The 25,627-nt window shown below is 41.1% G+C and overlaps 1 long non-coding RNA gene across 1 annotated transcript in view; it reads right to left on the bottom strand.

Annotated features, from left to right (window-relative positions):
• The window catches only part of LOC116960088, a 162,127-nt gene that overhangs the window by 81,491 nt on the left and 55,009 nt on the right, over window positions 1-25,627 (bottom strand). Inside the window, exon 3 of the long non-coding RNA XR_004406184.2 lies at window positions 6,062-6,136. This is a non-coding gene — a long non-coding RNA (uncharacterized LOC116960088). The remainder of the gene's footprint in view (window positions 1-6,061; window positions 6,137-25,627) is intronic.

Below are 25,627 nucleotides of genomic sequence, written 5' to 3'. Positions count from 1 at the left end.
TCAGAGTATTCATCAGTCTCTTTCCTTGAGTCAGTTATTTCTGTGATAAACTGTCAAAAGAGAAAATAAGGTAGATTATCTTTCTCATTCACTCATTTCAGTCATGCAGGACCTACGTGTCTCACCTGCAATATATTGGTTTTATTGTGACATTATACCTATTGCTTTAGGAGAGTGTTCCTGAATTTTTCTGAATTCCCTGGGGTTGTGACTGGTGCAGATGGAGAGCAGCTCCCACGGCACCCATGCTGCCCTGGCTGGCAGACCCCAGCCACCCTTCAGCAGTGGCAGAGCTTGGATCCACAGGCTGTCCTAACAGGGCTGCGGGGTTTTTGAAGATAAGCAAACATTTCATTCTCTAATAAGGTACCAGGAGAAGGGCTTGATAGCTGCCTTTTATGACATTTGGTTAAGCAGCTATTGATTTCTGCCACATGCTTGTTTGCCTTTGATTTCCAGAGGCAAAGCACATGGTAGCTCTGGGAATCTGAAGAAGGACAGATCTGACAAAAATATCAGCTATTGTAATCCAAAGTCTACAAGCAGCTAGAAAAGTCCTTAAGGTACCATGGAAGATTACTATTTGCAAAGAAATAGCTGCCAGCCTGGAATGGTACCTGCGATTTTCTGTCATTTTCTCCAGACAGATTTTAGACTGCAGATGTTTACTAAAAATTGTTGGTGTAGTTATTTGTGAAAATAACAATTAAAAATCAAATCTACCAAAGTAATTTGTTAATTAATAAAGTTTTAATAAAGGCATTTGTGTATTAGGTTAGGAAAGGAAAAAAGAAACAGTGAACTAAAAACTTCACAGTAGTTCAAATAGACAAAGTAGTTTCCTCCTAACAAGGTAGGACAGAAGGGTAAAACGTGTGTAAAACCACATCATGCATTTCTGAGTCAGAATTGTGTATGAAGCAAATGAAAAATCATATTGAACTGCAAAATTATAGTGCAAGGGATCTATTTTCCCACAATAAGTCTATCACATCTTTCTTAAGCGGGACCTTACAATGGCAGTCGAAGCATATACATTTTCTGTTTTCTCAGAATATCCGCAAGGCATCTCTACTGTTGTCTGTAATTCAGTTAAAAAAATAAACAAACAACAATATCAGGCTCAGACTGTATAGTCCCAGCTCTACAGGCAGTCAAGGAAATGTTTCTAGTGCTCTGTGGCTCAGCTGGGCTGGATAAGACCCACATGCAGAAAGACCAGCCCATGAGCAGCAGCAGAAGCACTGCATCAGCTGGGAGAGAGGTAGAGGTAGAGGTGCTTTGTGGGGAAGATAAGAATGGATTTATTGCCAATTTATATTCTGAACTAGGGAATGAAAGGTGTAGTAGATTGCAACCCCATTGTGGCAGGTTGTAGAGCCATTACTATAGCTGTAGGTGTGTTCATATCCATTCCTTCGTAGCACAGCCTGTCCTTTTGAAAGCCTAAGGTTTCTATGCCTAATTAATGCTGATTAGCATTAATGAGGATTGTTAGTTTAGACAGCCAGCTGGAGACTGGTAGGAGTGAGTGTAGGCAGGGTGCCTGGGAGAGGCCGGGCTCTGTTAGAGGCAGCAGCATGGTCATCCACTCCCCAGGGCAAGCTGGCCCAGCCTCACCAGTGCCACAGAGGAGCAGGGGCTGTGCCCAGCCACGGGGACAGCTCTTGGGGCAGGGAAGAGGATGTGCACACAGCCACAGGCATGCCCAGCCATGAGGCCCCCACAGGGCTTGGCACTGGTGGCATCCAGCTGATGACACAGCTGAGACTTGCTGTGTGCAGCCAGATGACCTTGGGCTGACACTGCGAGCTGCCCTCTGCCACGCCGTGACCTGCCTCTGTGGGATAGCCTGACCTCGAGGTACTTCGCTGTCCCTGCCTGAATGTTTTTGGCTGCCACAGTCCGTCGAGAGCCTCACCTCGTGCTGTGCAAGGAAGGTCCTACACGCTGAGGGTTAGCATCAGTGTGTGAGTGCAGTCTGCTTTTCTACCTTGACTGTATAAAGGGGATTATATCATGAAGTTGTGTGCAATGATATTAATTTGATTTAAGATGCCTGTTCCAGTCCTTTGGATGAACAGGAATGATGTGAGAAATCACAATCAGATAGTCTTTCTGTGTAGGATTTCAATTATGTGAGCAGCCCTCAATTATTGTGAGAACTCTTTCAACAGAAGCAGCTGCTGTCTTCATCATGAAGGGGCAATTAGAGCAAAGAAAAAGACCTGTTTCCCCCCTATTTCTCTCAGTTAGGTCCTCCCTTACCTGTGGTTCAGGTAGGTAAGTCCTAGTGGCTCACCCCTGCTGCTGCAAGGCCATGAGGCATCTCAGATAATAATTGAGAAATATCCTCCGTTTTGGAAGGTGAAAACCTTCTTCCAGAACACCTGACAAATTCTGCTGCTCTGCATGGTTCAGCCCATGAACCAGCCTGGAGGCTTGACTCAGTTCAGCTCAAGTGGGTTTTTAAAGATAAACACCAACATAAACATAAAGTGTGAGCAGAGTTTACTGAGTGATTAAACACTTGACAATGGTGATATTTAAATTGTCGTTTGCTGGACTCAGATTACAAGTTTATGATCCCTTCACACTTTCAGCAAGCCCCCATGTGATGGGCAGCTGGACTTAAGGGTTTTCTTGGAGTAAGCATCCACGTTTGTCTTCTACAGACTGAGACCATAGTCTGTTGACCCCTGAAAACCCACTGCACCTTGCCATGTGCTGGAGCTCAGGAGGACCAGAGATGTCTGGGCATTAGCCCCTCCTCACGCTGCTCCTAGCTGGCTAAACCTGCCATGTCAATCCTCTCGTGGGCTGCGCTGCTACCTATTTCCAGAAGGAGACACTGGCAGTACTTTCCCTGCCTATAGAGCTGCTCAGGATGGTATGTGGAATTTGAAATCAAGAGAGGTTTGGGGGTGACTTTGTTAAAATAAAGGCTAGGACTCAGAAAACTGGTTAAGTCACCTGAAATATTTTTTACTGAAAGCAAAATTACATACAGGGGCTTTTAAAAAAATCTCTGTGTAAGTATTTCTTCCCTACATAACTCATCTTTAAGTGTAATGGAAATAGGTACATAGAAAAGTGTTTTATTTTTCTTATTAGTTTGGTTTTAGCTGAGAAGAAAATTTTTATACATGCAGTTAGGAGAACAAGTTTGCCAGGTGTTTGTCTGTTGTTACTAAAATATGAATAGTGACATTCTGGACCAGTGGAAGTCAGGGGAAATTTTGGTATTCATCTTTTCAATACTCTAGAGTTTCCACCTGAATGAGGCTGTGGAGGGTCAGAGGTCTTGTATGGAGTCTGGCTGCTGGAATAAAACCATGAAAGGATGTCTCAAGGATGTCAACATTGTCTTCCTAAATTCAAAGCCTGTTGCATATTTAAACTTTGGCAATTAGTGTAAGGAATCAAAGTAAACTTAATTTGTAGTATTTTAAGTTACTTCATTAGATTCAATATTCATTTCTTCATCTTCTCATCTCAATTACATTTTCATTTCAAATTATTTATCTCAATTGTAATCAATTTTATGTTTTGTTAACAACAAGTATGATCTTGATGGGTGGCTGGATCACTTGAAGGTCACTGCAGCAGGCTAAGTGACCCCGTGACTGACATTCATACAGAGCATGACCTGCACAAGAGAAGTTACCTGTGGAAATACACAAACTTCTACAAACTGTCAGAAGAGGTGGGCTATTTTTATTGTTGCAGTTTCCTCATTTTCCAGGATTTGAAATAGCTGCCATGAAAGGAAATGTTCTTCTAGTTGAATTAGTTACTGAAGACAGCAGTGCAGCAATAATAATAAAGATATCTTTAGCTCAGCAAAGCTCAATGTGCAAAGTAGTTCATGTGACTTGCACAGATGTAGCTTTCATTTTTAATTCCTTCGCTACTGCCCTTTTAATATCACAGCAAATGGATCCCTGAGTGTCAGCCAAAGCTGATGTTGTGTATTTCACGACCAAGGCTGGGCCAACACGAGAGCCACCATGCACCAGGACAACAGTTGTTCTAAGGCACACGGTTATGTTTGCTGCAGCACAAGAGATTTTGAGGAAATCCACCTGCATGTTGTATTCAAAATAATAATCCGCCAGACTTATTCTGCCTGGGGAAGGACTGTTTGTGAAGGGGAGGAGATTGTAAGACACAGCAAAAGTCTGCTGATTTGAGGACCAGCCACTACAGCAGAATCTGTGTGAGTTGCAGCTGATTTCTAGTGCCTCCTGCTGCCCCTCACTTTGAGACCACTGTCTGTCACCTCACCAAGAGCTGTTAGAAGTTTCATGTACAATCTCAAAGCATCCTTTAAAGAAACCCTGGCACCTCTCCAAGCAGAGAAAAAGGTATGCTAATAACTGGCAGAATTATCTCTGGCTAAAGTCACAATGTCCAGTGCTGTGGAGGAAGGGCCCGTTTCAGCTACAGCTGAGCCTGGCACCCACTCTGCTCCCACTCATCCTGCCCTGAGCTCGGCCTTGGGCATTTCTCAGCACTGTGGCTGTCAGTAGAGATATTTCACAAACCCTGGTAGGAAGGGGTCAGGACATGCAGGCTTGCCCCAAAGAGCAATAATGGGTATTTTCACAGAATGAAGGAGGTCAGGAGCAGCCATGGAAATGGCTTTTGACAGCAGATTCTGATCTTATTTATCTGAACACACACCTCTGTTGTTTCTGCTGAATTTGCTGGCATTTCTACAGTGTAGAGAAGGCATCCAAGAACAGGCTCTGATCATCAGAGGATGTACAAACTCAAACATTTCCTAATTAATGTGGAGGGAGGAATTGAACATTGTCATGTCCAAATCTATAAACAGTGCTCCAAAGCAGACACTGACTTTAATTAAAAGAACCAAATAAAATTATGAGAACTCAGACAAAGTACTTATAAGAAAAAGCTGTAGGAAATTCATTTCCTGTGGTAGCAAACTTTATTATTCAGTGGCACTGCTCATAGCAACTGCTACCAGAAAAAATATATTTTGGAAGAACACCTTTAAAAAATCCCACTGAAACTAAACTTGAAAAATGGATGTGTTACACTGCAACAAAATATCAAAATGAACAATTGTTCTGAGCAATCATTAAAAAGAAGAATCTAAAGTACAATCAACCTTTGATTGTTAAATCACAAATTAAACTCACCTTATGAAGATGTAAGCATAAATAAAATCAGAAATGTTTTGAATAATTATGTAGTTTAACAGAACCTATGTTATTGTTTGATGTCTTAATTTTTAACAAGTGAAATAAAAGTAAAATTGATTATAAGACCGCATTACCAGAAGCTGGGTTTTAGGAAGAAAATAATATGAGACTTCTCATCACAATTACAAAAATGACAGTACTGACAGCGTTTGCTTTCAGAATTGAAATGTTAGTTTCTTCTGATGTGAGAATGACACTGTCAGAAAAAAATCTCTATATCCTGTATTTCTAATGAGTTGATAGATCTGTTCACTTTCAACTGGAGCCATCCAGGTAGGAAAGACAAATGAGGACATTTTTAATAAAAAAATATGTATTAAAACCAGTTATTTATAGTCCAAGTATATTACAAGCCTACTCATGTTTATATCGTTACAGTTTTCCTGCCTGTTAAAAAGTAGTGGAATATCCCATGGGTATCCAGACTATACTATGAAAGGTGAAGATGTAGAAATCCACAGTGAATTAAAAATAAACTTAGGAAAAAACATAGATTTTAGAGCTGAAAAACATGACTGAATTTTAATTTGAAACTTTGAGTGAAATATGTAAACTGTAATATGTGATACTTGAAAAATAATGAATGCCAAATGATTAGAGTATTTGATCTGTCCTGAAGGAGAATCTTTTTCACTAACATCTACATACTAGGACCTATAGTGTAACACTGGAGAGATTAAGGACTTCATCAGCGATGAAAATCTTTTATTTGCACTAGGTAGTGTTCAAGATAGTCATCCCTTCAATCTGTCTTGACAGAAAATTATTTTCTGTATCAGCACCTGGTGACTGACTGTTAAATCAGAAATGTGTGAACAATTTGGACTCACCTGGTATTTGAGAAATTTCTCAAAAGTAGCAGAAGTGCCAGGCTACATCTTACAGTCTTCACTGTATCAGGAAATCTGGAACAACAGCAAAAGACAATACAAACTTTTTGTGAAAGGGTTATGGAAATGAATCTTTTACTGTCTTTGAAGATGATCAGTGTAAGAGCTGAATCAAAGGACTGATGAACTGCATTCAACATAAAGTGTATGAAATCAGTTTCTTTTCAATGCCTTGATACAGCAACAAATTAAAGCCTCAAACTTTAATTCTCAAACTTATCTTGAATTATCAAGGCAAAAGGATAATCCTTCTCTTATCCTCGGAGCACTTATTAGCCTCTGTCTTCAGACAGTTAAGACTTCTTGTCCCAACTGTGTCACCTGATTGATCATTCCAGAAATTCACTTCTCTCCTGAGCAATGGTCTAACATGTTTTAATGTATGACTATTGCCTAAAGATTTTTTATAAAGAGACATGATAACCACTTGTGACTCCAGTTAAAGAGAGTAGATATCCAACTCTTTCTATTTTCTTCTACCGAGATAGACTCTTCATTTTCTTCTTAATGAAAGTGACGGTCATGCTATAAATAGAACATCAAGTATGATTTGGGGGTTTGAGTGAACATTTGTCTAAGAGGTAAAGGTGACTGGCAAGACCCACCTGTGAGCAACCTTTTTGCAGGCTCAGAGGGAGTGATGCCAGAAAAGAACCTTATGAGATGTTAATGCCATGTTTCTGTTCTCTGGCTCTTAGAGACAGGTTTCCTCCATGCACACCCTTTCTGCCAATCATCACATCTCAACAATAATCAGAAAAAGAAAAAAAAGTTTGGCACTAAGAAGCAGATCTGTCACCTTATTCTGTGCCTCTCCAGATTCCTAGGCAGTACCTAAATCTACAAGGAAAGAATCCCACTAAGTATCCTCCCATTCTTTCATTTTTTAATGAAATTTGGAACAGCTTTGCTTTCTCTAAAATCCATCACTAGTAACTACAATGCAGTTAACAGCTTTGTATCATTAAACATAAGACATAAATGTAATTAATGTCACATAGAGTTTAATTCAGTCTTCCATGGCAACCTGTTATTCCAGTTGATTAGGAACAATATGAAACAAGAAAATGTGAACTGTCATTAACATGTAGTAGACTGGTTAATTGAAGCTTTAAAGCAGAGTTGTATAATACAGTTTATACTACTGTAGTTTCATCTGAAAATACCCAGAAAAACCTTAAAATTTCACAAAAACCTGGAAGTCCCTAAATGTGGAATTTCAGAGTAATAATTCAGGTAGGGTTTTGACAAAATCCTACTATTATATTATATTGTTAATTAATATTATACAGAATTATTATAAATATTATTATTTGTACGAGTAATTTATAGTGCAGTGTTATGGACTTGTAAATGCAGTAGGATAGAATAGCTGCAAACTCCTGTCTTCTCAACTCTTCTGTGCTGCAATGTAGAGCTTTTAGGAAGGTTGAAACCACCATTTCAAGATAGTTCTTTATATAGTGGTTATTACCAAAGTTGAAACTAACTGTTAGTAAATGGCTTATCTAATTATTTCTGCAACTAATGACTAGAGCCAGGCAAAAAGTATAGATCGCTTTGTAGTGGACTCCACACTTCATCAGAAGCTTTGCACTTCTAATAAGGATGCTTCATCTGAAGCAGCTGTCAACCATAGTCCTTCACAAACAAGCAGTGTTTTGCCATGGATGAAACACAGGCATGGTCCTCTGGAGCAGCATGAAGATAAGGGCAGAGCTCTTCATTTAGATTAGATGTGCTCTGCACTGAGTCCTTTGACATGAAGCTTTAAAGAACCTGTATGTCAGGCCCCTGAGGACACCAGTAGACCTTACTTGTCCTCACAAGCCTCAGCATGAGCACAGTCTCTGCCCGTGGCACATGAGCCCCATTTCAGCCTAGACACAGGAACTCAGACCCCGTCTGAGATCTACCGTGAGTGTATATCTGAATGCAGTCCTGACTCTGGCCCTGCCTCCTGGGTGGGCTCTGGAACCACAGCATAGTTCCATCTCCAGCCCTGCCTCCAGTCTGCTTCCCTTTTGCTCATCGGATGGGCTCCCTGGATGGGTCCGTGACTGGATTTGCTCCTTGCCATGTCTGGGGCTGTTCATCAACCTTGCTACCAGCACCCAGCACTGCCCACTGCGTTTGAACTGTGTGTGACAGCACGTGGGATGGTGAAGGACTCCTGCACCACGGTTACTGGTGGCTCCTACCTTTTAATTGCCCAGCCCTGCTCCTGCTTCTTCTGGCAGGGTGTTTCTGACAGCAGCTGCAGCCATACATGGACACATCGTCTAAAGTAGGAACTGTGCAGGCAGAGACAACACCTCCTACTTGTATTTTCTCAGCCTTCACCTGAGGAGGCTCAGAGGAGTCTATGAGCCCCAGTGGATAGCTCCAATTACTTGTCCAGACTGTCTTTTACTCCCACGTAAACATCCTTGGAGGGAAGTGCCTATCTGTATAACACACCGCAACAAATTGTCTTTGTTTGATTGGAACTGGCTCCAAATAGCTTTCTATGGTCATTCTGAGTTTCGTACTGTAGAAGACAGTGAATAGCTTATTCATATATATTTCTCCATCCATTAAATAATATCCTTCCTAAGACATCGTTTTCCATACTGATGATTCTCAGCCTGTTTGGTTTTTATGAAGCCATTACAGATATGTGATCATATTTGTTGCCTTTCTATGAACATTTTCAGCTCAATATATGGTTTTTGAGATAGGAGACCTGCTACACATGTATGTGTATGTGACATGGCTAATATGAATTTACTTTTTATTAAAAAGCATACTTTAAAACAAAAAGGTCTCTCTATATTTGTGTTTTACTAACTGAAATACCTCTACAGTGTGTGTTAGAAAATTGTGTGAAGGCCATCATACACATGCTACTTCTAACCCTATCATATGGTACTCTGCATTTTTCAAATAGCATAATTGTTTAACTTGAAATAATAATTTCAGGTTCATTTGATACCAGAGCTACAAAAGCTTTTATTTTTGAAGTGCTTGTAGGGCAATTTATGAATATGCCTCCAACATTAAGAGAAGTACCATAATTGTGCAATACCCTGGCATTATTAACGTACAATTGCCATGGCAATATAACATTATTACCATGTTTAGCAGAAGAGAAGGGAGCTGCCACAGTGTGATCAAAAGGTCTACAGCTCTGGGCAGTGGGAACTGACACAGTTCCTTCCTGAGCTGCCCGATATCACATCTGCAGAAGTGTACTTTTTAGCTACTCTAGAGCTGACAAGACTTTGGGGAGAAATGCCACAGCATTAAACCTCACAGAGGCATTTCGGTCAGCCTCCCTGGGGCTGTGTCCTCGGGCTGTCAAAGATGCTGCTGTCCCTTCTGTAAGTGGCTAGGTACCCGAGGACTGTTGTATTGCAAGAAAAAAAAAAAAAAAAAAACAAAACAAAACACTTGTGTGTTTTAAGACCCAAGGTTTATCAGCAACTGAGTAAGGGCTTCCCAGATTCTGATTTTGGCTGGAGGAAGTTGTGTGTAAGTCCCACTTCAGCCATCTCTATCACCTTTTTGCATCGGATCCTCAGGCCTTGCTGTGCTGAGCAGGGCTACACCAACGGCATCTTCATCACATCCTGAGCTGTAGCCCTTTGGCTGCTACTCCTCAACACTGGGACACCCCACTGGATCTGGTGGCTTTGGACACAGCTGGCCAGGAGGCAGATCGAACAGTGGACACAATGGACCCTGCTGAAGCCCAGGACATCAAGAGCACAAGAGGAAGGTGAATCTTGTTCTGGTAGCATCACTCCTAAAACAAAGAGCAGAGCCAGCCCCAAACCAAGCGGAAAGGAGTGCACTCTCTACACTGATGGCTCTCAGCTCCTTCCACACTCGTTTGTGACTTCTCCCACTGAGTTTCACAGTGGAGGAAAGGCCTGGATATGTCTTATCTCTAATATCTGTATGGGCTAGACAGAGCCTGGCCTAGCTGGCTATTGTTAAAAGAAAAGCATGGTTGATGATTAATTCAGCTGGAAGCATTCTACTTATAAATGAGATTTAAGAGCAAGAGCAAAATGAAGAACTGTAGAAATTAAACTGAAACAAAACAAAAATCCCCCTTCCACAACCCCACCATAAATTAGCAATGAAAATTTATAAAGGTAAGTAGATTTATCTGTGAAATGCAGGACACTTTTTCAGCTGACAAGTAGGTCATGCTGGCACATCAAAGGTTCTTGAGAAATTCTCTATATAAAAAGGGCATTCTCACTAAAAAAGGTGAAACTACAAACCAAATTAACCCTTATTATAAAAATCTTGTAATCAAATAATATATGTTTTTCTTTCTTGTCACTTGTGTTTGGAAAATTATATAACACAATTAAAAACTGTGTGTGACAGTGATTCAGTGAGAGACATAACTGGACAACATCAATGATCAGTGCTAAATTCTTACAGTCATTTTAATTTCTGTCACATCAGTAGAAGAATCCGCATGCAGTTGCTCTACCACAGTAATTATTTTGTCCTATGACAAAGAGTTATGAGGTAAGTATTACTGAATGTTGTGGAGACTGGAAAAAAGATGTTCAAAGCACTTCCACTGTTATTCTCTGGCCATCATAGAGCTTCAGAGAAGTCTACTCTCCGGGCGTTTATTCCTTTTTTGTTTGCACTCACACTTGTTTATATTTTCCTCCCCAGTGTTTTCCTCAGTTAGGCTTTTGAGCTGTTTAAAGCTCTTTGAAGGTGTGAAATAAAGGCCCATCAAATTCTTACTGCTGGCAGTTGAATGCCACCCAAAACAGCAAGTGGGTTTTGACAGGCTCCAAGCAGCATGTCTTTGCATTACTTGTGATTTCATTTGGCAGTCCAAATTTCTTTATATAGTATCCACATTTTCAGCCTATAGAAAAGGATACACTTCCCAACTGCAGAAAGCTACCTTTGTCTGGAGTTTCACATATCTAACACTTTGAAACACTCGTGAAAAATGAATGTGTGCACTTATAAACTAATATCAATGACCCAGAAATTAAAAGGTGTCTTTGACAGAAAAACAATCTTATTTAGCAATAGGTTTCCTAGTTATTTCCAAAGAATGGGAAGGTCCATCCCTGTCAAACAGGTAGTAAAATAGGAGTGCAGTGTTTGAAGGTTGACCCCTGACAAGTCAACAGCAGTGAGGACGTGAAGTCCCCTGAGCCATTCAGTTCCCTTCCCTGTCCCCTGCAGACTGTGACAGGCCTGGTGAGTAACTGCCCAGAAAGCAGATGAAGAGAAAGTGGATAAGAAATGCTCTAATTAACAGAATTGTCAAGTTTTATTCCTTGGGGCCTCCAGAGCTTGCAAGGAACAAGCAGGACGGTACTGCCTGCTGCTTCCCAAGGGGTAGCCTGGCTGGCATCCCAGTGACACAAATGTCACGGGGCTCATATACGTGGTGTCCCCTCGTGTCAGCTGACAGCCAGAGCTGGTTCTCCTGGGTCAGAGATTGAGCAGGTTTCCTCTGCTTCTTGGAGAGCCCACAGGCTGGTCCCTTCCGTGCGCCTGCAAGGAGGTTGCTGGGAGGACACAACAAACTCCCTGGGGAGCTGTTGGTGTTTTGGGGCAGTGGTGCTGGGAGCCACCACCCCGGACCACGGAGTCAGCAGCCACAGCCCACTCTAATGTGTGGTGCTTCTGCAGATGTGTTTAGAAGGGGGTCATTGCTTGAGGGCAGGAATGTAGTATTTGTTTTTCACCATTCTTCACATTTGTTTTGATGCAGTTATTTAGTGCAGCTATGAATTTCTATTCCCCAAAGTTACCAGGGAAATTGTTATATAAATAAGTGGGTTTCTTCAGTGGAAAGATGCTGGATAAAGAAATATGGAAAAACATTGCATCCAAATTGCCTGGCCTGTCTGTTATTTGTTTCTAAAATCATGCCTACAAAACACATTGGTTTGATGAATTCACACATTCTCTTAGGTGAAAATCTGCACTTTCACTGGAAAATACAATCCTCTGTGCAAACCAATGCAAGCCCTGAAGTCTCATGTCCAAAACCTAAGGTTAAACTCCTCTCCAAACCAGTGCTACTTCATAATTGCTCCTGGAGTGACAGCTCTCTACTGGGCTGGTGCCCTTGGCCAGGCGATGAGGACCTCTTGCAGCAGGGGGAATTATTCTGGGAGATGCCTGTGCTGGATGAGTGTCCCACAGCTGGGTGTCAGACACCCACGTTCTTTGGGCAACCACATAGAACCAAACATTGCTCTGCCTTCCCTGTCAAGCTGCATGATCCAAGTAACAAAGCACAATTCTATCATATGTTTTGGGATGGAGAAGAACAAGACAGACAGTAAAAATAAAATCAAACAATAGAAATGGGTTTTAATTACGTTAGACTGAAAGTTTCAGGGTGTGCTCTTATTTAATACCATGTTTCCTGCTCCCTGCAAGCTCCAGCTGTTTCCATGCTCCAACGAGTCAAGGGCAGCAAAGTAAGAATGAGCTCTTTTATATCTATTTGACACTTCAAGTTTATTTACCTGTGTCTCTCTCTCTTTTTCCAGTAACTGTTGAACACTTCTTTCACCAAGCCTTTAAGAGATCAGCTAGAGTGTACTTGCACATAGTCAATAGAGCTGTAAAGATTTTTGAGCCAGGCAATCCTTTCTAAGGATGTAATTTTGTGAATTGTTCATGATATCACTGGTTGCCTAGATTCCCTGACTAAGGTTTACAGCTAAGTGACGCTTACTACATCAAAAACGTGAAGCCTTGAAGGTACAGAAAAAAAGATAAGGAACTCATAATGCCTGAATATATCTCTTTTGACTTTCTTCTAGTTTCATTATCATGTTTCAAATGTAAGAAGAAATTATTCAAAAATTTTATCATGGGTTATAATTTTTTTAATTAACAAAACTGAGGTGAATATTTATTTTTAACACAGATTTTTTTTTTTTTCTCTCATTTGAGGAACCAAACAGCTCATTTTAACTTAGTAAAAAATGAATGCTTAAAATGTGCAAAGAGGCTGAAAAGCAGGCTGGGTCAGGTAATGTGTCGTGGTTTGAGCTCAGAGGGCAACTGAGCACCACGCAGCTGCTCACTTCCCCCTTCACCTCCAGTGCTGAGAAGGAGAAAATAAACAAAGGCTCAGGAATAGAGATAATGACAGCGAGGGATGAATCACCCATTACAGTGAGAGGCAAAAGGCAAACTAATTAGGGGAAGAAAAAAAGAACATCAGTTTATTGCAGACACTAACAACAACAGCATTTAGCAGACAGAGTGGGACAGTGAGAAACATTACTACATCCTGAAAACACCTTCTCCCACCCCTCCCTTCTTCCCAGGCTCAGTTCTGCTCCCGATATCTCTACCTCCTCCCCCAGTGGCAGGTCGAGGGAATTGGGGGTGCAGTCAGTGCTGCCGCTTCTTCCCAACTTCGACAAGCAACTGGAACTTCTGGAATTTATTCCTCCTGCCCCATCATGGTCCCCCTCTCACAGGAGACAGTCTTCCACAAACTTTCTGCAACATGAGTCCCTCTCATGGGCTGCAGCGCTTCCCAAGCTGCTCTGGTGTGGGACACCCTTGCATGCTGCAATCTTCCCAGCATCAAACTACACCAGCGGGGGCTGCTTCTTCCCACAGCATACCAGCCTCCTTCAGGTGCCGTCACCTGCTTTGGCATGGGGCCCTCCACAGACTGCATGTTGGCATCTGCTCCACCATAGACCTCCATGGGTGGTGGGGAGGGCTGCCCTGTGGTCTCACCACAGGATACAGCGGTGTTCTCTGCTCTGGCGCACAACCCCTCCTTTCCTCCTCCATCCTTCCGCTGACCTCAATGTTCACACAGCTGTCACAACTCCTTCTCACAACTCCCACCCCTCCTCCCAGGTCCCTTCTTAAATACGTTATCGCAGAGGCACAGCTGACTGTCTCAGCCTCAGTGCAGACATGGGTCTGACTTGGAGCCAGGGGAGCTTCGAGAAGCTTTTTACAAGGGCCACTGCTGTATCCCCCTCCCCTGCTACCAAAACCCCCCGACACACACTGAAATCCAGCACATAGTGTTTCAGAACTTATCAGGCCAAGTGCTGTTTTCCATATTTTCTCTCTATATTAAGCACTCATGATGGTAATGTTAACTTCTTTGTGTAATTAGTGATTCAAGAAGCCACCCTGACTCAATATTGTTTTCTTGACTGACCTCACTGGGGCTATTTGCATGAATTGAGTTTTACTATCTCCTTTTCAGTTTAATCATTCTAATAATAATAACAACAACAACAATTTTTGTCATGGAATATTCTGATTTTTTTTTAATATGGACATAAGTCAGAACACTGACATAAGACCCCCAGTTTAGATGTAAGGAAGTTTATATGTAATATTAGCTCAAAGGTGAGACCGTATTTCTAAACTGGAGGACAATACTGTGCCTTGCCAACATCTGCAAATAATAACATGAGAGCAAAGCTTTTGTTAAAGGTATCAGATGGACTGGGTCTTTTGAAGCCACAGTGCCAGATTTTTGCTGCTACTCCTCAGCAGTAGCTCTGTAAACAGAGATAAGATGCTTCTTTATCGGACGGCTGTTCCTGTGACAATAAACGATGATTTATGCAGTAAAGGACCTCTGGTTCAGTAAAACAAAAACCATCTCTCTTGGGAACAAATCAGGGGACTGTGACACACTGAAGACTGGTTGCACTTAAAATTTTCCAGCCTCTTGAGGGTTTCTCAGAATAAGTCCAGAATTATTCTTTTTGTTAGGTATAATGTGTATTTGATGTCATTGTTCCTTCAATTCTCAAAAGATAGAAGGAAAAATTAGAACAAATCATTGGGATAGAAAACAGAGAGTGAAAGTTTCAGTAACAACTGAAATGTAGACCAGAAATGTAAATGCTCATTCTTAATGAATAAGAACATCTCTGCTGTACTTGCTGGAACAAAAGGATTCTCCAGGACAAAGTACATACACCAGACAGGATTTAGATCATATGTTCAGCATAAATTCTGGTTTGTGTTTTTTTTGTGGGCTTCTAGGTTGTGTTTTTCTGTGTGTTTTTTTTTTTTTTTTGTTTTGTTTTTTGTTTTCCTTTTGAAAATTATTGTGGTTTAGTCTTATTGTTGTGAAGTCCTTGTTCTCTTTTGAATTCTGAGTCTCTACTGTTTTCTCTGCATTTATTGCCATGACAATATTGGTTGTGTATTTGTTTTTTTTTTTTTTTTTCCTCTCCCCTTGTTTGGCCCAACTTTGTTCTCCTTTCAGCATCACTTGGCTATTTACCTTAGGAAACATGTCTGGAGAGGCTGCCTAATTTTGGCTTTAATTCAGAATCAGTATTTCAACAGAGAAAAATGGTACAAAACAGTAAACAGTGGGTATCCACAGACAATACTAATTAGCCTGCTCCAGGCATCTTTTCCGTTTTTATTTTTTTTTGTTTTTATTTTTGTCACACCATCATATTTCTGTTGACTCATGTTTAGCCATAATTCACAATGGACCACTTCATTCAGCTGTTGTTCTCATCTTGTGGCTTTGCATCTGATTATTCCTGTGTAAACATACACCTCTGCAACTGATCCAATTTTGCCTTGGCCTCCTGCAGGACCCTCCAGGGTTGACATATCACAGCAACATCCTTTGTGCAGTATTTTAAGCACACAGTTGCCCTATTTCTCTCCTCTGGGTCCTCCACAGCCATCCTCTGAGTGCCCAACAAGGGCTGAAAACAGCTCTGATGTTGTCTCAGCTGACCCCTAGAAGATGTCAGAGAGATTTTATAGTCACCCACTGATTTGAAAGCATCTAATTTTCAAAGTCATAGAATCACGTAGATTGGAAAATACCTTTAAGATTATCATGTCCAACCGTTTACCTAACGCTAAGTCCACCACTAACCCATGTCCTTAAGTGCTGCATCTACATGTTTTTCGAATACTGCCAGGGATGGTGACTCCACCACTTCCCTGGGCAGCCTGTTCCAATGCTTGATAACCATTTCGGTGAAGACATTTTTCCTAATATCCGATCTAAACCTCCCCTGGTGCAACTTGAGGGTGTTTCTTCTCATCCTGTCACTTGTTACTTGGGAGAAGAGACCGACCCCCCCCTCACTACAACCTCCTTTCAGGTAGTTGTAGGGAGCAATAAGGTCTCCCCTCAGCCTCTTTTTCTCCAGGATAAACAACCCCAGTTCCCTCAGTTTCTCCTCATAAAACTTGTTCTTTAGACCCTTTATGTGCTTCGTTGCTCTAGCCTTTTATTTTCACTCTTCAGTTTTCATCCTTACGCCTTTTTGTTGCTGATTTTGTGCTAGACATTTGAATTTAATGGTTAACATTTTTCATGAATAGTGAAACCCCCGCAAAAAGACTGTATGTACTTTGTCACCTTTAAGCAGTTTTGATACAGAATAATTACAAATCATTGGAGCATACTAAGTAAATCAACAGACACTCCCAGCTCAAACATCTTTGAAAACTGAACTTTTAAAAATACAGTGAGAATCACTCTGAGCTGGCAATGTTTCCATTTTTATATAACAGTCTGAGAACATGTGCAAGCAGGTGTCTCCTGAGACTGAACTACTATAAAACTACACAAGGAACTCCTAGGTCAGCTATGTCTTCTTCAGAAGTATCCATGTATGCATTTCCAAGGGGTTGAGAACATACTCTTGAGATATCTAGTGCTGAACTCCTATGATCAGAAGTTTTTCCTTGTATATATTTCTGAGGGATTCTGAAAGTCACAAATTAACAGTATTTCCTTGTTGGATGCTGAATGCAGAAAGGGAATACTACAATACTATGTAGCTTTCCACAGAGAAGACAAAAAAAACCCCAAAAATAGAAACTTGCCACTGAAGGACTTGGAAAGATTACTGATTTATCTGGGAAGAAGACCACAAATGATTGTGAGTCTAGAAGCATCCCTGGGCCAACACTCACCATGCTACCCTAAGCAATTTAAGTTCTATGTAAGGTTTAAGTTCAAGAAAACATTTGTCATATTTCCATATCAAAAGGCCATGCATGTAATCTTTAATCAAAAAGGCAGTGCAAGAACAGGGATAAAAATCAGTTAAATTTGTTCAGCAGTACATAGTGTTGCAGAATTCATGTTCCAGGGTGTTCTGCATTATGAAAATGTAAGGCATATCTGTAGCACTAGTACTAACATAGTGATGGACATGCAATATGAGGGAAGAAGTGCACTGAAGAAAGCCCTTTATCTGACTATCATTTAACATGTTTATATTACAAAACTGTAATGGCCTAAGCCCCAGAAACTAGTAAATGGGGAAGGTGTAAATGAGAAGCTGATCTAGAAAAAGGTACCTAAGTGTTGTATATTATTAATATGATGTATAGAGTTGCTATGGAGACCTGAAGGCAAGCCTGAGATTGCTTTTCAGTATGTATATAGAATGAATACTTTTTATGATATAAATTATGCAGTGTTGTGACAAGCTAGGTATGTATCCTTAGAGAAGGCACTAATTAAACACCACAATGGCAATGCAAGCTCAGCAGACACCCAGTTGTAGATAAATACCCAACCTTCTGCATTGCATATGGTGCCCCAGGTGTCAATCTCTAGCTGCTCTGAGTCTTCACAGTGAGCTATTTTACTAAATCCAGAGGAGTTAAGGTAACCTAGGTAAAGCAGGAAGTATTTTCTGGAAAAACACATAGGGACTGCGGTTTCTTGAAGCTCCCAAGAGAAAACAACTCCTCTTTGTGGGAAGGGTAAGTGCCTCTTTAGCAAAAATATGAAAACAGTAGAGAATTATCACAGAATTGCAGAAATGTCCAGTGGGATGAAATATTATGGGGCAAGGGTGTCCCTGCTCCAACCTTCTGTTGAAGTTGGCACTGGCTTCTGATCAGGTCATTCAAGGTTTTACTCTGCTGGCTCTTGAAAACCTCTGAGGATAGTTTTCCCACAACCTCTCTGGACCTCTGTTCTACTGCTGGGAAGTCCTTAAGTAGCAACATCCCAGGACAATGCCAGATACCTATCAACAAGTCTGCAAGGACAAAGGTAGGAGTGTCCCTAAAATCGCGGAAGCCAAACTCTTACTGTGATGCTCATTTTATGTTATGGAATATACTGCTCCCAATACAACAGCAAATTTACTTTTGCAACTTTGCAAGACTAATTTGTACAGAAAGTCTCATGGCACTGTATAATGCAAGAAGAGTTTGTTATTCTCATCTTGACTATTGCAAATAAGGCAGTAGCTAAATGTGGCTTCACCTCTTATTAATGTCATATTTGAGAGAACAATATTCATAAGCATAGAAAACACCCCAGAAGATACAGAATTTAAGAATGATTAGACAAGAATTACCTTAGTCTGAGAGGTCAGTGCATGGAAAAACAATGAATGTTGGACAGATTCTCCATCTTGTCCAACCTCTACTCTCAATTACAGTCACCTTGTAATATTATGTGAGCTTTATGTAGATAACTTATGTTATGAAAAATCTCATTAAAAAAAAAAAAAAAAAAAAAGAATAAATCCTGGTTGTAGCTAGAGTCTGGAATCTTAGAATTGCTTTTTATCTATTTTAACAGGATCGTTTCCCAGAGATTATCATATAAAATCACTGCTTTCAATGATATTAAATTCTCAGTTGAAGATTAACCCTGAGATATACTGTCAAGAAGCACAAAGAAATAGAACAGAAGCCCAGAAAAATTTAAACTGTGTAAATCATCCTTTACTGTTTCACCAAGTACAAATCAAAACACTAGTAAGTCCTTGAGGCTTAAATGCAAAGCCACTTGTCACTATACACTCAACCATCCTTTCTTACACAGCTGTTTTACCAGAAGATCTTTCAGTGTTTCTTCCGCTTTACACCACTGTAAGTATGGCAGTATTGTCTGGGGTGATTTTATTTGTGTTGTCTGCCAAACACTGGTGCTGTCTCAGCAGGCTATCTTTCAAGTGTCTGTGCCACTGTGCTGTGCAGGACCTGCTCTGAAAAACAGTTAGCCCATGGTTATTATCCACTAAGCAAAGTAGATTTATCAGTAGAGAACATTCCTCATATTCCAAGGGGAAATGGTTACCAATCTACACTACTTAGACTCAAACATGTCTATGTGGCTGGATGGGATCCACCCCAGGGTACTGAGGGATCTGGCAGAATGCTCACCAAGCCAGTTTCAATCATTTATCAGCAGTCCTGGCTAACCTGGTAGGTCCCAGCTGGCTAAAGGTTAGCAAATATGATGCTCATCCTCAAGAAAGGCAGGAAGGAGGATCTGACCAACAACAAGTCTATCAGCCCAACCTTGGTGTGGCAAAAGGTTATGGAGCAGCTCATCTTGAGTGACATCACAGGGCATGTACAGGACAACCAGGTGATCAAGCCCAGTCAACACGGGTTTATGAAAGGTGAGTCCTGCTTGACTAACCTGATCTCCATCTATGGCAAAGCGACCCACTTAGTGGGTGAGGGAAAGGCTGTGGATGTTGTTTACCTGGACCTTAGTAAAGCCTTTGGCACCATTTCCCATGCTCATGACTTAGACAAACATATTCTTTGCTGGGTAAAAAGCTGGCTGGATGGCCAAGTCCAAAGAGTGATGATGAATGGACTTAAATCTAGTTGGAGGCCAGACTTTTTCCACAGGGCTCAGTACTGGGACCAGTTCTGTTTAATATCTTTATCAATGATCTAGACAAAGGGATCAAGTGCATCCTCAGTAAATTTGCAGGCGATGCCAAGTTGGGAGGGAGTGTTGATTTGCTTGAGGGTAGGAAGGCTCTTTAGAGGAATCTGGACAGTCTGGATCAATGGGCTAAGGCCAATTGTATGAGGTTCAACAAGGCTCAGTGTCGAGTCTTGCATTTGAGTCACAACAACCCCACGCAATGCTGCGGGCTTGGAGAAGAGTGGCTGGAAAGCTGCCTGGCGGGAAAGGACCTGAGCGTGTTGATCAACAGTCTCCTGAATATGAGCCAGCAGTGTGCCCAAGTGGCCAAGAAGGCCAACAGCATCTGGGCTTCTATCTGTGGCCAGCAGGACTAGAGAAGGGATCAACCTCCTTTACTCAGCACAGGTCACATCTCGAGTACTGTGTTCAGTTTTGGACCACTCACTACAAGAAAGACACTGAGGTGCTGGAGCATGTCCAGAGAAGGGCAATGAAGCTGGTGAAGGGTCTGGGGCACAAGTGCTGTAAGGAGCGGCTGAGGGAACTGGGATGTTCAGCCTGGAGAAAAGGAGGCTGAGGGGAGAGCTGATCACTCCCTACAGCTACCTGGAAGGAGATTGTAGTGAGGTGGGGATCGATCTCTCTTCTCCCAAGTAACAAGCGATAGGACATGAGGAAATGGCCTTAAGTTGCACCAGGTGAGGTTTAGATTGGATATTAGGAAAAATTTCTTCAGCAAAAGGGGTGTCAAGCATTGGAACAGGCTGCCCAGGGAAGTGACTGAGTCACCATCCCCAACGGTATTTAAAAGACATGTAGATGTGGCATTTACTCAGGGACGTGATTTAGTCATGGACATGGCAGTGTTAGGTTTATGGTTGGACTCGATGATCTTAAGGATCTTTTCCAAACTACATCATTCTATGATTCTATGATTAAAATGAGACACAGTGAGCAGGGCTTTGTCTTAATTCAAACTTCGGGAATATCAAAAGTCAAAGTTGAATTCACAAAATTTTCTTACTCTTGTAGCAGAGAGAAAACAGAAAATGGTTTACTGACATCCTTAGAAACCTGGGTGGATTTTTCTGTAGCTATTAATTTTTTATCAAATCAGATGGTTTTGACATAGCATACATTCTGGCATACAAGAAATTAAGAAATCATATATTATCTATAGCTTAGTAAGTTTGGTCAGTACCAGTAACTAATCTTCTCCGAAGGATCTATTCATTTGTAGATTTTTATAACCCAAGGAAATCTTTACCAAGTAGTTAGGCTTCTCTGTTAACCCAGGTTAAAGATCTTTGAGTCCTGCATGAAACCATAACTTCGGATAAAACAGGAGTGCAATTATTAGAAGAGACATCCCAAACTCTTTGAAAACTGCCAGGAACTACTAAGTCATGGAGATATCATAACAATGGCTTATTACTCACATTCTCTTATTCTTCCCAAGTCACATCTGATTTCTGTAATTCTTAGCAATTTCTTCTTTGCAAATAGCCTCTCTTTATAGCTGCATTGTCTTTTATCTCTGTCACTGTCTGAAGGTACAAAGAGATGAATTGAACCTTTCTTGTGACACAGTTGAAAACTTCAGCCATAAAGCTGGCATCTTAAAGCAATGGGAAGAGATAGTTAGGAGAGAATAGGTTCAAATTCTGAAGAAGAAAAAAGATTCTCGGAGAATACAGGGCTAGATGTGTGCTCAATGAGATGGAGAGATAGTCCTGAATGTTTGGTCAAATTCCAGGAAGTGAGAGTACTAACTGCTTTGAGAAACCAAACTGTGATCTCATCACATAAGCAAGTCTTGGTCCATTTCTTCTGCAGAGAGGACTATCTTGACTTGATCATTAGCATGACCTCTCTAATGAAGACTACAATTCAAGAGGGTACCAGAGGGAAAAAAGCTCCAAATTAGCAGCTGCTGAGCTGGTGCTGCAGTTGGTGGTGACAAACCTTCCTACACTGATGTGTATCCAGGGAAGAGGATGGCTTCACATAACTTAGCAGGAACTGTACTTTCCAGGATCTAATGTGTCATAGCTCTGTGCTACAAACCATGTGAATGCCACCTTTTATTTCTGGTTTTCTTGGTATTGTATCACTTTATTTCCATCTGGGTTCATACCAGAAGGCAACATCAGTGATTTTTTACTTCTTTACTGTGGTGGATTATACTACAAGATAGATTAAATTTTCAGCACTATCTCTTTTACCCTTCTTGTTCCTGTCTTTTCTGTGGTTTCCTGTTTCACTACCTCACTCACTGTTTCAAAGTTAAATTTTTCTCCTAAAACTTGTGATCTTTTGAAAATGTGTTTTATAATTCATGTTTAGTTACTCTGTAGAGTGAAGCTAAATAGAATTACCAGTTTTTGTTCAGTATAAATAAAACTCTAAGTGAGGCTAGTGACCTTCAGGAGAAAACATTTGCCCTTTCATAGATTTTTTTTCCCAATTTAAACTCAGAAATGAGATAACAGCCTATTTTCTAACAATGTACCATGAAAGTATCTCAGTATGAACAGAGTTAGCAGATAATCTGACACCCTCCAAAAATACAGCTTGCATTTTCACTCAGATTTATTTCCGATGTCAGGGCCTTGTGGCAGACATGCACAATGCTCTGCATAGCTGCAGGGTGAGGAGCAGTGTAGGGTGAAGTGTGGAAAAAGTAAAGTACTTTCACCAGTAATTATGACCATTGAGTTTACAGACCTTGCAATGACTTGGAGTCTACGAGACATATTTACTGCCAAAATGTAGACAGGAGAGCGGTATTTGTTTGGGGTGCACTGAAAGGGCACGGGGATGCACTTTGTCACATACCTCTTGCTCTGAGCTCCCACAGACTATCAGAGGGCAACCACCCAAGCTGTGTTTATGGCACAGTCCTGGGGCAGTGCATGCAAATTATGCTTATTGGCTGCATGACTGCTGAAGCAGGGGTCAAAATTGGAAGGCAACATCAGTGACTTGTCCTTTGGCCTGAGTCCGCAACCATCCAGGGAATGCTGGAGTCACCTGCAGCCATACCTTGGGTGGCCAAGCAAGCCCAGAGCTCACTGCTGGGATTTCCGAAAGGGCACAGAGCATCCCATCAAGTTGCCCCAAGAGCTGCTACGTTTCTGGACACGTACCGGTGACCCCCCAGGGTAACCCCTGGCTGCATTGCCTCTTTCTCAGGCAGCTACAGGCAATTAAAGGCTCCTGCAGACTTTTGTTCTCAGGCATGGACCTTACTCTGCACTTAGCCACCCCCCCTTTAAAGAAACTGTCCTTCAGAATGTAAAGTTGACATGGGCCTGTTCCACCACACAGCTTTGCACCTCAGACTGTACACATGCACTAGTTGCAGGCAAATATCCTCACAAAGACAGAGCAAACGTGCTGTCTGGTTTTCCATGAACAGCAATACAGATTCTGCATGAGGTATTTCTTCTGAATATTACTTCTTAGTCAAGAGATACATCTGTGAGTGCTTCTCAACAAACTGCACATCAAACAAACTTACTACTATTTTAAAGTATTGCTTCACTACAGCCATGTCACACACTAACGCTATTTTTTGAGATAGGCAAAAAAGTCTGTGTCTGGGGAATGCAAATGAACCCGGGGAGTATTCATCTTAAAACATTGCATTGACTATCACAATCTTCCACCTGTCAATAAAAGCTGCAGATGAATACAAGACAGCATATGTCTTGTCTTGCATAAAACAGTAATTTGCCTTTGTAAAAAAAAAAAAAAAAAAAAAAATTACTTTTTGTCAAGGTTTTTTATCAGTTTGAAAATGCTAAAACTTTCAAATAATTACAAGATTGAGAACTGTATTGCATGTTTTTACAGCCCTCAGGACACGCAAAGTTTCTTGTGCCTTGCAGTGCTCTAACACTTGTGTTTTCCTTTAGCCTGCCAAGCAAGTGACACTATAGATAAGTGGCAACAGCTCCCAGTTCCTCCCAAGTCCATCTTACCTAAGGACTCCCCACCCTTTCTCCTACTGATAAACTTAAGGATATTAAAAAAGCAGTCAAGGAAGAGCTGTGTATTTCTTTGTTCCATGTACATTGCTTAGTGAATATTCATTGCATCCTTCAGTCTGCACAAGTGGGCTGTCATTTGAGAAGTATATTCATCCCTTAATGAGGTCCAGACTAATTTCTCTGAGGGAAAATAAAAAGAAGCAAATATAGCAAGGTCATTTGCAAGCTCTTAACAACAATAGTGCTAATGAAGCTTTAAAATTAATGACAAGATTAATTCCCTAAACTTTTAAGTCAGTATGGGGGGAAATGCAGCCATCAGAGAAAAGAGAGAAGCTATTTTTCCAGGGGGGAAAACAAGCAAACAAACAAGGAGAATGTCTTTCTCCCTTTAAAATGGCAATACTGTCAAAACTGCAGGTCAGAAAGTGACCTGTTTCAAATTCTGAGCAAAGTTTATCCCTCATCTGGTAGGAATATGACTTCACTGGACGTTCAAAAAACACATTTCATTGTCATCTCCTGTCACTGTTACAATGACATCACTCTGTGAGATTATAATTACGTCTTTCCCATTTTTTTTCTTTCCTTTGAAAACAATGAAGAGTCTTTATGATGATCCAAGAAAATCCTCTTCCTAGCGCAGTGTTTTCATATTTAAGATGTCAGAACATATTTAGACTATGGTATTTTAATATATATTTTCAATAAAGGACCACAGAGATATTATGATTAATTACTTAATTGTTACTTAGGACAGCAAGGATCCAGTCTACTACAGGAAATATTAGAATTGCTCTACAGATTCTTAACAGGACCATTGTAAAGTGGTTTCTGTTCCAAGATGTAGGCTTCATTAACTCTGAAAAAGACCACTCTGGAAATTTCCTTTCCAAAGTCTTATTTGTACCATTGGTTTTGCCTTTAGCTTAGGACGTAGGCTGTAATGGTTGTGGCTGAATTAGAGTTAAATTTCTTCACAGTAGCTTGCATGGAGCTGTGTCTGGGACCAGTGGTGAACGCAGTGCTGGTCACCCAGGGATGTGTTAGTCACTGCTGAGCAGTGTCACACAGCCCCAGGGGCCGTCCTGCTCCTCACCCTGCCCCGCCAGCGAGTGGCTGGGGGGGCACAAGGAGCTGGGAGTGGGCACAGCCGGGACAGTGACCCCAGGGATGTCCCAGACCACAGGACGTCGTGCTCAGCAATAAAACAGGGGGGAAGGCTGGTGGTGGGGGGTCACTACTCATGAACTGGCTAGGCATTGACAGTTGGTGGTGAGCAATAGTTTTCATTTGCATCAATGTCTGTCCTGGGTTTTATTTCTCTCCCTTTGTATTTTTTTTGGGGGGGTTGTTGTTTTTTTTGTTTGTTTGGTTGGTTGGGGTTTTTTTGTATTTCAATTATTAAACCGTTTTTATCTCAATACAGTTTTCTCAGTTTCACCCTTCCAATTCTTTTACCCCATCCTGCTGGCAGGGGGAGTGAGTGGCTGTGTGATGCTTAGTTGTCGACTGGTGTTAAACCGTGTAATAATAGTAGTAGCAGCAGTAGTAGTAGAAGCAGCAGCATAACTACTTTTTAAAACAATGTATTGCTACTCAGTGCTAAGACTAACTTTTAAAAGGTACTTTAAAGATGGTTATGTCTTTACCACAACAGGAATAAATGTGTTTACTGAAGCCATTTTTAAGAGCATTTGTTTTCTCTAAAAGATTGTATAGGCACATGAGCAGAATCGCTCAGTGCATCATAAATATTGTTGTGTCCTTACTTGTTACATTTAGACCTACAAGTTAACTGAAAGATGTATAAAACTCCACCTGGGCAGAGACCTC

This window comes from Tyto alba, unplaced genomic scaffold, assembly GCF_018691265.1.
Source record: "Tyto alba isolate M040663 unplaced genomic scaffold, T.alba_DEE_v4.0 Super-Scaffold_29, whole genome shotgun sequence".
Classification (NCBI taxonomy): Eukaryota; Metazoa; Chordata; class Aves; order Strigiformes; family Tytonidae; genus Tyto; species Tyto alba.
This window is presented reverse-complemented; position numbering and strand designations above follow the sequence as displayed.